The sequence below is a fragment of the Rhincodon typus genome, chromosome 9, assembly GCF_021869965.1.
Source record: "Rhincodon typus isolate 14 chromosome 9, sRhiTyp1.1, whole genome shotgun sequence".
In the NCBI taxonomy this organism is placed as follows: Eukaryota; Metazoa; Chordata; class Chondrichthyes; order Orectolobiformes; family Rhincodontidae; genus Rhincodon; species Rhincodon typus.
The window spans coordinates 36,263,292-36,279,926 of record NC_063340.1 but is presented as its reverse complement, the minus strand read 5'-3'; the positions used below and the strand labels follow the sequence as shown (position 1 = coordinate 36,279,926).

Genomic DNA, 16,635 nt, shown 5'->3' with positions numbered 1-16,635 from the left:
GAAAGTCTCTTCTATTCATGTGCGGAACAACAAACCAGCTCGGCGAGCCAACCAACTTCAACAAATGTCTTCTACAAATCTAAGTACTGTATGTCCACAGGTTCGCCTTTATCCAAGCTGCATGCTTCTTCAAAGAACTCCAATAAATTTGTCAAACTTGATTTTCCCTTTCAGAAAACCATGTTGACTCTGCTTGATTACCTTGAAATTTTAAGTGGCTTGCAATACTCTTCATAACTGATTCCATCAATTTCCCTATGACATATTAATTGGCTTTGCCACCTGGTGTCTCTGTTCCTACCTTGAATAGAAGAGACTTTCCAACTTGTTGAGACCCTTCCAGAATCTGGGGAATTTTGGAGAATTAAAACCAATTCATTGATCTTGGCAGCCACTTTTTTAAAAAAATGCTAGGGTGAAATCCATAAGGACCTGGGACTTTGTCAGCTTTCAATTTTAAGAATTTTCTCTGTATATTTTCCCTGGCAATTGTAATTTTAAAGAGTTCTTTCCTCCCTTTCACCTACTGATTCAAAATTATTTCCAGATGTTATTTGTATCCTCCACAGTGAAGACAAACAAAATACCTATTCAATTACTTCACTATTTCCTTATTTTCTATTAATTTGCAAGCCCTTTTCAAGGACCACCACTACAATACTTACTCTTTTGTCTTTCAATCCTTGCAGAAACTTTGCTTACATTTCTAGTTAGCTTCCTCTTGTACTCCATTTCTCCATCATTTTAATTATTCTTTGCTGTTGTTTATATTTTGTTCAATTTTCTGATCTGCCACTCGTCCTTCTGAAATAGCATTTTCTTTCAATTTGATGCTACCTTTAATTTTTTTAGTTACAGGTGGTGCAACTTTCCTTTAGGTCTTCCAAGTATTCTAAAACGTATCCTTAAAATGTCAGTAGAGATGTAGTGGCAGACCCACCCCTTAATTTCCCAGTTCACTCAAACAAGCTTTGCCTTCATTCCCTCATAATTGCTGGTATTTAAATTTAATATACTGATCTTCGGGCTGCTTCTCTCCCTCAAACTGAATATGGAATTCAGTCATATTATGATCATTGCTATGGAGATGTTTTCATTATGAGATTAATTAATCCCATCTCATTGCACCTTATCGGATCTGGTATGCACTTTCTTTTGGTTGGGTCCAGAATATATTGCCCCAAACTGTCTCCTACGAACTCATCATCCAGGTTACTCTTGTCAATCTGATTAATCCAATCTATATGCAGATAAAAAAATCACCCATGATTATTGACACACTTTACTCAGAATTCCCCATTATTTCCTCCAGCAAACCTAGCTGGACAGCTTGATTGCTGTCAGGGTTCCTAAAAGCATTGCCACACTGACTTCTGACCAATACTAGTTCTTATCTCTACCCAATCTGATTCTATATCCTGACCTCCAGAACTAAGGTCATCTTGATTGTTCCCAACATCATCCTCAATTAAGAGTTATCCTCCACCTTTTCCTAGCTTTCTGCTCTTCTGAAATGTTATGCACCCTTGAACATGAATTACTATCAGATCATACATTTATTTTTCTATTTTTAGTGTCAATTCATCTATTAGAAGTGCCACATGCCTTCAGATAGAGTTTTCAGCTCTGTCTTTTTACTGTTTTTGAAATGACTATCTGGTTTATTGTTAAACTTGTACACTCTGTCCCCTTCCAACAATACTTTGATGATCATTTCCCTTGTCTTCTTCATTTAGTTTATCACATCTTCCCAAATTTGATCCCTTGCCCGAACATTTTATTTAGTTTAAAATACCCTCTCTACCATTCCAGTTATAATACTCACCATGGTTTTGACACAGTTTAGGAAAAGACAACAGTACAGTTTTTAAATAAAACTTTTGATGACGTACAATTTTTAAAATAGTCAAAGGGGCTCAGTGCTGGACTACAACAATTTGCAATATACATTGTTGACTTGGATGAGAGAAGTCAGTGTATTATTGCTAAGTTTGCAGATGACAAAAATGGGTAGGAGGGTGGATAGTGATGCTGCTGTTGCTGCAGGGAGTCCAAGGGAAAATGGACTGGTTGGATGTGTGGTGGGTGAAAGCTTGGTGGATGGGGAGTATAATGTGGGAACATGTGAGATTATGCACTTTGAAACGAAGAATGGAAGAGATGAGGAAGTATTTCTTCTCTCAGAAGCTAGTCAATTTATGTAATTCTTTACTGTAGAGGGCTGTCGAGTTTGGGTTGTTACATATATCCAAGGCCAAGATGGACAGATATTTAATCAATAAGGAGATCAAGGGTTATGGGAAAAAGGCAGGAAAGGAGTTGGAAGATTATCACATCAGTCCTGATCTTACTGACTGGCAGAGCAAACGCTATGGGGCAAATGGCTTATTTCTGCTCAAGTCTGCCCCACTAAAAGATGATAGCTGATGTAACTGCAACCTCGAAGTCATGTGCTTGTCTATCCTTATAACCTTTCACCCCTCTGTTTAACAACAATCTATCTACCTCTGCCTTAAAAGCAAAACTCTACTTCCACTGCCTTTGCAGGAAGAGTTCCCAAGATGCTGGATCTTGAGGATAAAAAAAATACTTCATATCTGTTATCAATGGGTGACCCATTGTATTTTTTAACTATGACTCCTAATTTGAGATTCTCCCAAGATGAAACATCCACTCCACATCTCCGTCAAGACCCTTCAGGATCTTGCGTTTCAAACAAGTCACACTTTACTCTTCCAAACTCCAACAGATGCAAGCCCAGCCTGTCCAACTTTTCCCTCACAAGGCCACCTGACTACTCCAGGTGGTAGTCCAGTGAACATTCTCTGACCTGCTTCCAATGTATTTACATCCTTCCTGAAATAAGGTGACAATATTGTATACAGTGTTGAAGGGAAGCCCATACCAAGATACAAAACTTTTCCTTGAACAGACGTGATTTACTTGTTCATAATTATTTCTTCAGACTACAAACAGAACCATAAACCCACCACAACCCCCTTACCCTTCTGGAACTAATAACCAAATTAACTATTCAGAGACAAAAACACATGATTGCTGCTTAAAGGGACACCATGACGAATCAAAACTTCAATGACGTTTAACACTGGTCACCCTTCTTTGCAAAACTTATTTAATCGTTTTCTGATTTCACTTGTTACCAGCCCCATACAGACATGAATTACATTCCACTCAAAATTTAAAATGCTGTGATAAAAGCAGAAGAAGTGGGCAATTCAAGTTTTGGGCAGGAAAAACAGTGAGGAGAAAGTAAACTAGTTACAGAAAGTCTGCACTAGTTGTGGCTAAAGCATATTACAATTTACTATTCACACTTACAATTAAAGAAAGAACCCAATTTCAGTTTCTTTCAGAAACCTGGAGCATCCCAAGGCACTTTACAACAATTAATAGCTTTGAAGAGTAGACAATTGAATTCAGGAAAAGAATTAACAAATTAACTTTCACAAACAATTAGATTAATGAGCAACTTAGTACTTTTAGATAAAAACTGAAACAAACTGTGGATGCTGTAAATCAGGCACAAAAACAGAAGTTTCTGGAAAAGCTCAGCAGGTCTGGCAACATCAGTGAAGAAAAAAAATATCAGAGTTAACATTTCAGGTCTGGTGAGGAAGGGTCACCGGACCTGAAACATTAACTCTGACTTTTCTTCTTCACAGATGTTGCAAGGCCTGCAGAGGTTTTCCAGAAACTTCTGTTTCAGTACTTTTAGATGTTGGCTGAAGGCCTAACCCACTGGGAAAATATCTCTACTCATCTTCAAATGGTGTGGGTTCTTTTACATCCACCTGAGGGCGCTATACTGCACCTAGTTGGATATCTCAAAAAGTTCAGCACTTCTGACAATTCTTGATTCATACGTTTTGAAGTCTTGGACTGGATTTCAATTTGCAAAGCTGCCAGGGAACATAATCAGTTGAATGCGCTGTTGGTTAAGCTATTATGAACTGAACTATTGGTGGGCAATGCTTCACGTAAAAGAGAGAAACCAACATGGTGTGCAGCTGAAGAGTTGCTTCTGGCAGTGTGAATCCTGTGGGTGCATCGAGCTTGTAACGAATTGCTGTTTGTTACTGATTATACTCCATTTCCGTTTATTGTCAGAGATCTAGTTGTAGAGGTCTAGTGCACACAAGGCCCTTTGGCCCATTGAGTGTGCCAGTCAAAAACAAATATCCAACTATTTCAATAAGTGGCCCATAGCCTTGCATGTCTTGGCATCACGTGTACAACTAACTACTTCATAAATGTCATGAGAGTTTCTGTCTCTACCACTCTTATAGACGGAGTGTTCCAGATTCCCATCATCCTCTAGGTGAAGACGTTTTTCCTCAGATCCCCTCTCCTGGCTCTCACCTTAAATCTACACCCCTTGGACACTGGTCCCTCAAAAGGAAAAGTTTCTTCCTATTTAGCCTATCTAGAACTCTCAATTTTATATATCTCAATCATGTGACCCTTCAGTCTCTCTGCTCCAAGGAAAGCACCAATGTGACCAATTCATAACTTCATTCAAAACTCTCCAGCCCAGGCAAAATGCTGCTAAATCTCCACTTCAACATCTACAGTGTGAACACATACGTCCTATAATGTGGGTTCCAGAATTGCACACAATACTCTAGTTGTGATGTAACCAACATTTTACACAGTTTCAACATCACCTCCCTGCTCTTAAAATCAATGCTTCGGCAAATAAAAAGGTGAGTATCCCGTGTGCCTTCTTGACCATGTTATCTATTTGTACCTTATAAGGACTGGTGGACATATACATAGAGTACTGCCATTTATCATGATCTAAAATTTACTGTCAAATTGTCCCAAGTGGTTTTATCAATCAAATCAGTATTTAAGCCATTTGAGGGATTGAGGCAGACAAATTCATTTTCATCTATTTATATTTTACTATTGCATAAGTGATTATATAATGAAACAACCGTCATGTATTTTGTCATACAGAATATACACATCCTGCTCAAATTTTGTTCTTAAAAGTTATTTTGTGGTATGATTTGTAAGGTGACAGCAAACTGTATGGAAAATAACAATAAGACTTTTTTTGTTTGCATGCATGGGAAAAGAGTTATAGCTCAATGCTGAGGTTCAAGATCCAATCAGTAACGTCAGCTGACAGAGTGTAAGTGGCTGTGATGTCACGAGAAACAGATCTCTCAGGGCCGTTCAATATGTGGGTGATAGACTGACTTGGACAGCATAATGCCCCCATTTGCAGTGTGCTTCATGTTGCACTTGTGGAGCAAGGGGTTACATCTTCCCCAAAATGAATAGCATTTAATGCACCAAAAATTAGAAGGGTTAAAGAATGATAGGTTTTACTGATAATTGTTAGGTATTGTACATTGAGATAAGAAACAAAAGACTCACTTGCAATTAACAAAGAGAAAAAAAAACAGAATGAGTGGGTATGGCAAGTGGTCAATCATCATAACACAAAGCACTCACTAACAAACCCAATCAAGTACAAGTAAATGTGGAAGATATCTAATCTAGGCAGTTATGTTCACTTATCCTTTACAGAGCTTGGATGAGGTACCAATATAGGACTCTTTGCAATTTAGTACTGCTGCATTTAGCACACGCTACTAATGTTTTAGTTCAACATAGAAGGTTAGAAGGTATGATTTTAAACTACTTTAAAAAAATTTCATAGTCACAATTAACTCGTGTCTTTTAATCCAAACAATTTCTATTATAAGCATTGTCAGAAACAATTGAGAAACAAAGACGATAGAAACTGGTGAAAACTTGAAACATGAAGGAGAAGCAGATCTCTCAAGCACAAAACATTAAGCAGGTGAACGATGCTTTTGCTGTTGAGGTGGTAGACACTTACCTGGCAAGAGCAGCAATATTTCCTAATGTATAAAACACTGCAAATAATTTGATTCCACCTGGAAGCCACAGAAAAGCTGTTCCCTGAAGGAATAACAAAAAACAAAGAGTAACTGCTACCATTTTATCATAAATCATTAAAGCTGCAGTAATACTCTTGATGCCCGTGTGAAATTCACTAATACTTTCATAAAAGGACTTTCAATACACGTTTGAAAGAAAGTGGAATAATATTTAAGAGTCATTTTATTTTGTTTTTGTCGTTCTTCACCTTCATTTGGTATTTTTTAAATTCCTGTGCATAGGTTTGTATTCAACAAAAAAATTAGGACATTTGGCTGAAAAAATAACGGTGACTGAATAATATATGCCATTACTGATGTGCAATTTACTAGCAACTTATAGGGTCACAGTTATACAGCATGGTAACAGACCCTTCGGTCCAACTGATCTAGTCCCATTTGCCAGTATGTAGCCCATATTTCTCTCAACACATCCTATTCAAGTTCCCATCCAGATGCCTTTTAAATGGTATAATTGTACTCGCCTCCACCACATCCTCTGGCAGCTCATTCCATACACGCACCACCCGCTGTGTGAAAAAGTTGCCCCTTAATCCCTTCTAGATCTTTCCCCTCTCATCCTAAACTTATGCCCTCTAGTGTTAGACTCCCTCACCCCGGGGTAAAGACCTTGGCTATTCACCCTATCCATGCCCCTCATGATTTTATAAACGTCTATAAAAGGTCACCCCTCAGACGTAGACCTTCCGGGGAAACAGGCCCCATCCATTCAGCCTCTCGCTGTAATTAAAAACACTCCAACCCCAACAACATTCTTCTAAGTCTTTTCTGATCTCTTTCAAGTTTAACAACATCTTCCCTAGCAGAATGAACACCGTATTCCACAAGTGGCCCAACTAATGTCCTGTACAGTTGCAAATGACATCCCAACTCCTACACTCAACGCACTAACCAATGAAGGCAAGCTTACCAAATACTTTGTTCATGCCCCTGTCTACCTGTGACTCGGTTTTCAAGGAAATATGCACCTGTAGCCTATGTTCGTTTATTAACAACACTCCCCAGGGCCCTATCATTGACTGTATAAGTCCTGCCCTAATTTACCTTACCAAAATGCAATACGTCACATTTAACTACATTAAACTCCATCTGCCACTCCTTGGCCCATCTGATCAAGGCCATTGTACTCCAAGATAACCCTCTTCACCATCCACTACACCACCAATTTTGGTGTCATTACTAATCATACCTCCTATATTCACATCCAAATCATTTATATAAATGACAAAAAGCAGTGGACCCAGCACCGATCCTTGTAGCACACCACTGGTCACAGGCCTCTAGTCCAAAAAAACAATCTTCTACCATCACCACCTTCAAGAGAATTTTGTATCCAATTGGCTAGATCCCATGTGAATTAACTTTACTAACTCCTTCCTGGGTGCATTATTCCATATATAAACCTCACAGAACCCTTCAAGTTCCAGCCTGTAACTCACTCCCAGATATCCACGATTCTATATGGGGTCACCACAGTTGTAGTGTCCCTACCCCTTGGACCTGGGTTCAAGTCCCACCTGTTCTAGACGTGTGTAATAACACCTCTGAACAGGTTAATTAGAAAAATAAAAGTAAAAGCAAAAGGAAAAAAAACATACAACATGGTGCAAATTAGTGTGAAACCAGAGGATTGGGAGGCCTTTTAAAACCAGAGGATAACTAAAAGTGCAATAAAGGGGAAGATGATGAAATAGGAGGGTAAGCTAGCTAATAATGTAAAAGAAGAACACAACTTCTTTTTTTCCTGAAAGGTAAGAGAGAAATGCAGAAGTAAACAATGGACAACTGAAAAATGAGACTGGTGAAATATTAATGGGGAACAAAGAAATGGTGAAGTAACTGCATAGGTATTTTGCATCAGTCTTTATGGTGAAAGACATCAGTAGCATATCAGAATTTCTACAGAATCGGGGGGCAGTGGTGATGGCCATGATACTCACCAAGGAGATGGTGTTGGGGAAGCTAAATGGTTTGAAAGAGGATAAATTACCCAGACCAGATAGACTGCACCCTAGGGTCTGAAGGAGATAGCTGAAGAGATTGCGGAGGCATTGGTGCCAATCTTTAGGAATCAATGGAATCAGGGAGGGCCCCAGAGGAGTGGCTAATGTAATACTTCTATGTAAGAAGGGAAGGAGGCAGAAGACAAGAAATTTATAGGTTGGTTAGCCTGACTGTTGTTGGTAAGATTTTAAGAATCTACAATTGAGGATGAGATTGCAGAGTACTTGGAAGAGCATGGTAAAATAGGACTAGGTGAGCTTGGCTTTATCAAAGAGAGATCACATCTGACAAATCTGTCACAATTCTTTGGAGGTAACTAGCAAGTTAGACAAAGGAGAGTCAGCACACATGATATATTTGGATTTCCCTGAAGGCCTTTGACAAGATGCTGCACAGGAGGCTGCTAAATGAGACAAGAGGCTATAATAGTAGAGACAAGGTACTGACATGGATAAAAGATTAGCTACATAGCAGAAAGTGGGGATAAAGAGGGTTTTTTACGATGGCAGATGGTGACAAGTGGAGTTCTGCATGGGTCAGTGTTGGGACCACAACTATTCATGGCATATATTCACAATCTGGACAAAGGAACTGTGGGTATTGTTGCTAGCTCTGCAGTTGACACAAAAGATAGCTGGGGTGACAGATGGTGTTGAGGAGGCAGGGAGGCTGCAGAAGGACTTGGACAGACTTAGACAGTGGGCCAAGAAGGAACAGATTGAACACAATTTGGAAAAGTGTGGGGTTGTGCAGTTTGGTAGGAAAAACAGAAGCATAGACAATTTTCTAAACGCAGGAAACCCTTCGGAATTCTGAAGCACAAAAGGATATGGCAGTCCTAGTTCAAGATTCCCTCAAGGTTGACATGCAGGCACAGTTGCCAGTTATGAAGGCAAATGCAATGTTAGCATTCATTTTGCGAGAGCTAGCATACAAGAGTAAAGATATCCTGCTGAAGCTTCACAAGACTCTGATCAGACTGCATTTAGGCCCCATATCTAAAAGAGGATGTGCTGGCAATGGAGGGGTTCCAGAGGAGGTTTACAAGAATGACCCCAGAGGTGAAGGGCTTGTCATATGAGCAGTTGAGGACTCTAGGTCCGTACAATATTGAGTTTAGGAGGGTGTGTATGTGCGCGTGGTGGTGGTGGTGGGGGGAGGGGGGGGGGGTGGCTGGGAATTCTATCAATATTTACAGAATACTGAGAAGCCTGTTTAGTGTGGACATGAAGAAGATGTTTCCAACAGTAGGAGAGACCAGAACCTGAGAGCACAGCCTCAGACTGGTGGGACGATCCTTTAGAAATGAGATGAGGAGGAATTTTTTCAGTCAGAGGGTGATAAATCTGTGGAACTCATTGCTGCAGAAGGGCTTGGAGCCCAGCTCATTGAGTTTTTAGGACAGGGATAGATAGGTTCATGATTAGTAAAGGGATCAAAGGTTACGAGGAGAAGGCAGGAAAATGGGGTTGAGAAATATCAGCCATAATCAAATGGTAGAGCAGATAAGATGGGCCAAATGGCCTAATTTGGCTTCTTTTTCTTATGGACCTATTATATTTTTGTGGGTAGGATACCTTCTATTATGGAGCCAACAATCTATCCTCTTAAGTCTTTATCTTCCTTTTATGGCATAATATGCTAATTAGCATTTTAGTACCATGAAGTACTTTTGAAACATGGAAGATTCAATATTTGGACAAATAAAACCATTGTTTTGTAAATTGTCACTGTTTATGTTTCGGGTGCATGTTTTAACCCCGCACACATGTATTCTAACATCATTCTTTAGCACAGAAAATTTTGAAATTCAACAATAACTTGGTTCCAAACATTCTGGCTAGAGAGGCTAGTGCAATCAATTCTCCTACAGCCTTGCAGCACCAAGCACCTTAGTCTGAAATCTAACGTTCAACCAACCTATCTGCTTCACAAACAACCATGACTTTTGTCCTTTAATTATTAATCTATTGATATATTTAAAAAATCTAGCATGTGACAGCCTGTTAATTTCATTCCAATATAAGCTCCTCAATGAAATTGTCTAGATAATAGTCACCCTGCACGTTGTGGAGATACGTCAACACCATCAAAAAGGTCAAGTGTAATCATAACATGATAGCTTTACATAGTTAATATTCCCGTTTGTAATGGAACTAGAAAGAACAAAATTACTTACACTAAAGAAAGGTTTTTCCTGAATTCCCTATGATTCCTTGGAAACAATCTTATATTATGTGATGGCGTCTAGTTTTGATCTTTCCAACAAACAAAGAATCTTTGTACAATATAACAAAATCATTTCAAGAATTTATTAGATCACCCTTAGCCTTATTTTAAAGAAAAACAGAGGCCCAGTAACCTTGACAGGTGTAACCTCACATTTCTGGTGTCACATTTGCAAGTCCTTTCTATTACTCTTCCACTGTCTTTATATCCATCTTGTAAATGGCAACCGGAACAGTACATAGTAATGTTAAGTGTGGTCTAATCAAGGCCTGATAAGAGGTTCTGCTGAAGTTTTTTTTTGTAATTTCTACAAAACTAGATCTTAAACACTCATGCTCAGCTTACTTTTCTTTGCCCACATGAACCTTCAACACTGTTGTAAATGATTTGTACGATTGCGCTCCAAGACCATTTTGCTTCTCCAACCAGTTTAGATTCTTATTTTACCAAATATTCCTGACCTTTGTGTCATGTCCCATTATGTATCCTATGTCGTGCCTTGTTCCTATAAAGTACCACAGACTCTTATGTTAAAGTCACTATTTAATTCATGCTTAATAATTTGGGCAGTCACAAAGTTTTCTGCTGAGGATAAACTCAAATTGGGTGCATTCAAAACATATTGGATTATTTGAAATTTTTACAAGAATGTTTTGGTTCAAATGCCCTGTGACAGCACTAGACATAAAAGGGTATAAAATGTACATTATCCATTACATTAAAACCATTGAATCATGATAAAGACAAATATACATCCTAACGATTTCCTATGTGAGATTTTACTGCTGTCAGCTGCTTCCAATTGTCTCCCCAAACCCTTTCTTACATCAAAGCAATGATAAAAACTGTCATCCGGCCAGGTTGATTAACTGGTGGATTACCAAAACCAGATCCTGAGCTGACCTAACATCGGCATATACACACCTCCAGGGCTCACTGCATAGTCAGGAGCAGGAATTCAACACAGGATTTTTTTCCCCCAGTGATTGAGGCTAATTGAACTCAAAGTTAGAATCTTCATAATTTTCATGGAAGTCCTCACTACATTAATTGTTAGGGGAACCAGGGGAAAACCAGATAATTCTAATACTATGACATTTTGACACTGGAAAAAGTGCTTCTTCACATTTTAGCTTTAGAATTTTGCAGATCACACCAAAATTGGAGGTTCAGTGGACAGCAAATGGTTACCTCAGAGTACAATGGGACCTTGATCAGATGAGTCAATGGGCCGAAGAGTGGCAGATGGAGTTTAATTTAGATAAATGTGAGACGCTGCATTTTGCAAATAACGGCAGGACTTATACACTCAATCCTGGGGAGTGTTGCTGAACAAAGTGATCTTGGATAGCAGGTTGATAGTTTCTTGAAAGTGGAATCACAGGCAGACAGGATAGTGAAAAATGCATTTGATACTTGCCTTTATTGATCAATGCATTGAGCTTAGGAGGTGGGAGGTCATGTTGCCACTGCACAGGATATTGGTTAGGCCACTTTTGGAATACTGCATTTAATTCTGGTCTTCCTGCTAAACAGCAAAGATGTTGTGAAACTTGAAAGGGTTCAGAAAAGATTTACAAGGATGTTTTCCGGGCTGGAGGGTTTGAGCTACAGGGAGAGGCTGAATAGGCTGGGGCTATTTTCCCCAGAGTGCCAGAGGCTCAGGGGCAACCTTACAGAGGTTTATCAAATCAATAGGGGCATGGATAGGGTGATTGGACAAGGTCTTCTTCCCAAGGTAGGGGAGTCCAAAACTAGGCAGCATAGGTTGAAGGTAAGATGGGAAAAAATTTAAAAGGCACCCAAGGGGCAATATTTTCACACAAAGGGTGGTGCATATATGGAATGGAGCTACCAGAGGAAGTGGAGGCGGCTGGTACAATCACAACATTTAAAAGGCATCTGGATGCGTATATGAACATGAAAAGGTTTAGAGGGATACGGGCCAAATGCTGGCAAATGAGACTAGATTAATTTAGGCTATTGGTTGGCATGGACAAGTTGGACTGAAGGGCCTCTTTCCATGCTGTACAGCGCTATGACTGTAATTAAAAATAACAGAAAAGCATTTACTTACAAGAATTGAAAAGCAAACTCCAACGATAAAGCAAATTGCAAACCACTTCACTCTTGTCCCAAAGCTGAGTGATGTTGAATCAAGGACCTTGAAATAAAATTACAAATTTATGACAGTTTTTCATTGCACATGGAAGAAACTTGTACATAATTGATTTAATTTTGTTTTTAAAGAAATTAACTTGGGCACTGGAGATGTCCAAAAGGTTTGAAGCTCGAGAGTTCAATATATTTGGAGTCAGATGGCTTGGATGAAAGGGAGGTCACACAAACACTCATCAGAACCCACAAGAGAACAGCAAGTATACAAACAATTAAAAAGCAGCTCTATTAGAACATTTTTGAAATTGTGCCTGATGTAAAATGCTAATTGAGTTGTTAAAAACAAAAGTTGTCTTCAGTTCAGATCAACAACATATTTGAGGGGGCTGGAATATTAACCCAGAAAATTAAGACAGAATCTCATTTTTTGTTCTTATTAATGCATAAAATCTGAACTGGTTTCTGTGCAACCAATATGCAAACACAACATAGCAGTAGCATTCACAAGCATGTCAAGGTAAAAACGTTGAACCTGTAAATACTTGTAAGCATAAAATTGAAACAAAATTTATTCTAGCACAGCTGGAAAAAACTCTAAGTGAAATTTATACAACATACAATAAATCCCATTATGCACACTGTAAACTGAAGGCACTTGCATTTCAACTCCTTTAGGTGTTACAAATAAAAGGAAGAAACAAGGTACCTACAAGTAAAATTTCAAGTGTGAACACAGCCGGTAAATGAATTAAACTGGTATTCATTGTTGCTGCCCTAAGTAAATTTGGGGACCTTCTTGTTTAATTGAAATATTACATAAAAGCAAAATATATTAGCCTATTACTTCAAAGAGAACACTTTTTCAAAAAAAGACAAGATCAGCTAGATTTATTTTTCTGCAGTACACGCACTCAGCATGGTACCCAAGTGGAAGTTGTGGATTTAAAAGACAGTAAGAAGGAAGATAAACTTTTCTAATCTTTACTCCAACTATATTGGGAATTTGGATTTATAATCAAGTTTTGTTTTTTTTCTTTCAGTGCTACAAAACAAATAACAGCACGGTTACAGAATCAGCAAACTTCATTGTTAACTTTTAAGCACAGGAATTCCAAGGGGGCTAGTTTAACTAAACAGAGCAGACATTTTCAAACATTCCTTCTCCTGTTTAGAGGGACAGATCTCATTCAGATTGGTGTTTTTAAACAGAAGCCAAGAACTTCCTTTTGTAAAGAGGACACAATGGCTCCAATGCCTTCAAACATGTAGGTTGCCTGAAGTAGAGCAATTGGCTAAGGATCTGAACAGTCACACAACGGGGTGGCGCAACACAATTGCAAACATTAGAGCTGCTTTTGGTGCAACAGCAATCAATTACTACACACCACATGCAGCTCTACATGTAAAGTGGACTCTAAAGCCTATTTACGGCAGTTAGCAGGGATTCAAACATCAAAACATTTCAAATTTTTTTTGTTCAAATCATGGGATGTCAGGCATTGCATGCTCATCACTAGTGCTCTCAAGAAGGGGGTGGTGTACTGCCCTCTTGAACCTCCGAAATCTACTTGGTGCAGGTAGACCTACAATGCTGTTAAGGAAGGAGTTCCAGGATTTTGACCCGTAATCATCAAAGGAACAGTGAAATGTTGAGTGGCTTGGAGGGACACTTGCAGACAGTGGTATCCCCATGTATCTACTGCCCTCATCCTTTCGAGGGTGGTTGTAGGTTTGGAAGTGCTGTCTGTGGACCCTTAGTGAATCTATGCAATGTATCTTGCAGATGGTAGACACTGCTACTGCTGAGTATTGCAGGTGGAGAGAGTGTATGTTTGTGGATGTGGTGACAAGCAGGCTGCTTTATCTTGGATGGTGTTAAGCGTCTGTGTTGTTTGAGCTCTGCTCATCTAGGCAAGTTAAAGCAGTGCTGTGGTCACTCTATAATACCCCTTCATTTGCACCTTTCATTCCTATTAAGCATGACCTCTGTAACAATATGACAATTTAAATTTCATCTTAAAACTGTTTCAATAGCATCATGCATATTGTTATATTATTTACCTGATCAGCTTCTGATTTTTATCCTAAGGCAGCGTGAAAAAAAGCAAATTACACAGTGATTTATGATTCATCCTTTATTATTCACCTAATCATTGTACTTGCTTGTTGAAGAATAATCAGAAATTGAGATTTTATTTTTTCAGAAACTTTAAAGAGGCATTTGTGTAGACATTTTGCTTATTTCAAGAAATTTCAAGTTTCCACAAAAAGAAAATTCATACTAACTACATAAAATACACATTTGAAAAACTTTATTCAAACTTGTTGCACAGTACTGAAATTACAGAATCTAAGTACATGCATTTTCTAATTTAGTTTTAAACTTGAATGCACTGATTTATTTCGAGCGGCAGTCCTCCAGCATTAGACCCAAATTACCACTATTCTAGTAATATGTGCCTAGAAGTTAAATGGCAATAAGCATTTGGATTGTGCATTATAAGTCTAACATAATCCTTGATACATCGGACAGTCAAATGTTCAAATTTCAAACAGAAGTGACTGATTGCCTATCAGGAGTGGCAACTTGGGATGATTTGCCTCTTCCTTATCTAGAGGATCCAAGACTAGAAAGTCCATACTGAAAATCAAAATTGGTCTGTATGGAACAGTCTCCTGCCACTTGATGTATTACTCCATCAGGTCATCCCAGAAGTACTTGTTGACAATTCTACAACTAGCAATCATTAATTCCCACACTTGCCTTGATACACCTTACCTTTCTGACTTGCACATTTTATAGCATACATAGTACAGATTCAAATTATTTTTAATGCTTAATGCTGAAGTCACTGAGCATAAGCAATCACAAGCTTCAAACCTTTTAGAAAATAAATCTAGAAAACTGCAGTTCTGAAAGAAATAAGGGTACTTGTCAATCATGACATTGACATCTACAATGACTTTCAGTTATTTCCACTGTATTTTATTTGCTGAATAGCCTCAAAACTATTTTCAGGATTCCAACATGGATATGGTCTTTTCCTAATGATAGTACAGTGCTACACAGCAGGGACCTATTCAACAGGCATTACAACTTCTGCTTGATTTAGCTTCAGTAATTGCAAACAGTGATCAAAATACAGTGACAGAAATTAAATATGCCAATAACTGTGCACAAGTCTACAAAATTGAACCTGGCATCCATGATATTACTAAAGTGCTTTCAAGTCACATTTTCACTTAGCTTCCCTCCTTATTTATATTTTCGCAATTGCAAGGAACCATATTTTGGGCTACAAACTGGAAAATGGAACTTGACCATTGATATGTGGCTTAAAATACTAGGAGAGATTTTGCAACTAGAAGGTCATGTTGAATTGTGTGCCGTACGCTTTTCACAATACCTTTTGGAGCAGAAGTGGATACAATACAGGAATTAAGAACCTTTAAGTCAAGAAAAACTGCCTAGAAACAGCTTTATAGAAATGCTTTTTAAGTTGCATTTGCAGAGGCCTATAGGACAGGTTACCCAGAGGCATCCAGGAGCCTGCATGCAGTAAGTATCTCTCAGTAACAGTGAAAAAAGACAATATTCAGGGGCTCTAAAACCAATTAATTCTAAAACAAGACGTGGGCCTACCAATTGGCCGAGTCTAAAATTGACCATTGTGTCACCATCACTAAAAAGCAAAAGAACAGAGAAAGAATCCCGTGGTGTGGACTTGAAATACAGAATTTGTTTACCCTATCCTTATTTTTCCACACATAATATTATGTCAAACTCTCTTTTTGTCTGTCTTATTTGTGAATGAACGTGCTTAATTGAGGTTTTAAAGGGGGTATAGGTTGGGTTGCACAACAATAAGTTAGGCATTAGCATGCATTTCTGAAGCTTGTTAAAGAATAAGATCGATGACAATAAATGGAGTTACTTTCTTGTTAACGATGAAACCTGTTGTGAATTACTTCTGTCCTAAAAAGCAATCCATCAGGCAAATTGATCCCCTTGGTTTGACGGCGGTTACAAATTTGTGACGGCTAAAGGAACAGTGGGGCTTGCTTAATTGGTGCACACATTCCTGATGAGTTGTGATACATTCAAGATGAAAATGATCAATCAAGCATTGGAAAACAGAACAATCTTGTAACTGCTTTGGAAGTACTTGATGATTACAGTCAGATGCCACAAATGCCTGACTGATCCAAGCCTGGTCTTGTGTTCATCAGATGCTGACATGTAAATGGGATTAATACAGAGATAACAAGGTATAGAGCTGGATGAACACAGCAGGCCAAGCAGCATCAGAGGAGCAGGAAAGCCGAC

At 38.6% G+C, this 16,635-nt stretch overlaps 1 protein-coding gene across 1 annotated transcript in view; it reads right to left on the bottom strand.

Annotated features, from left to right (window-relative positions):
- Positions 1–12,359, bottom strand: part of LOC109917169 — a 45,564-nt gene extending 33,205 nt beyond the window's left edge. The window contains exons 1-2 of the mRNA XM_048600854.1: positions 12,268–12,359; positions 5,876–5,958 (exon numbers count right to left, since the gene is read on the bottom strand). The gene's annotated coding sequence lies outside the window, so the exon portion shown is untranslated. The remainder of the gene's footprint in view (positions 1–5,875; positions 5,959–12,267) is intronic.
- Positions 12,360–16,635: the final 4,276 nt, after the last annotated feature.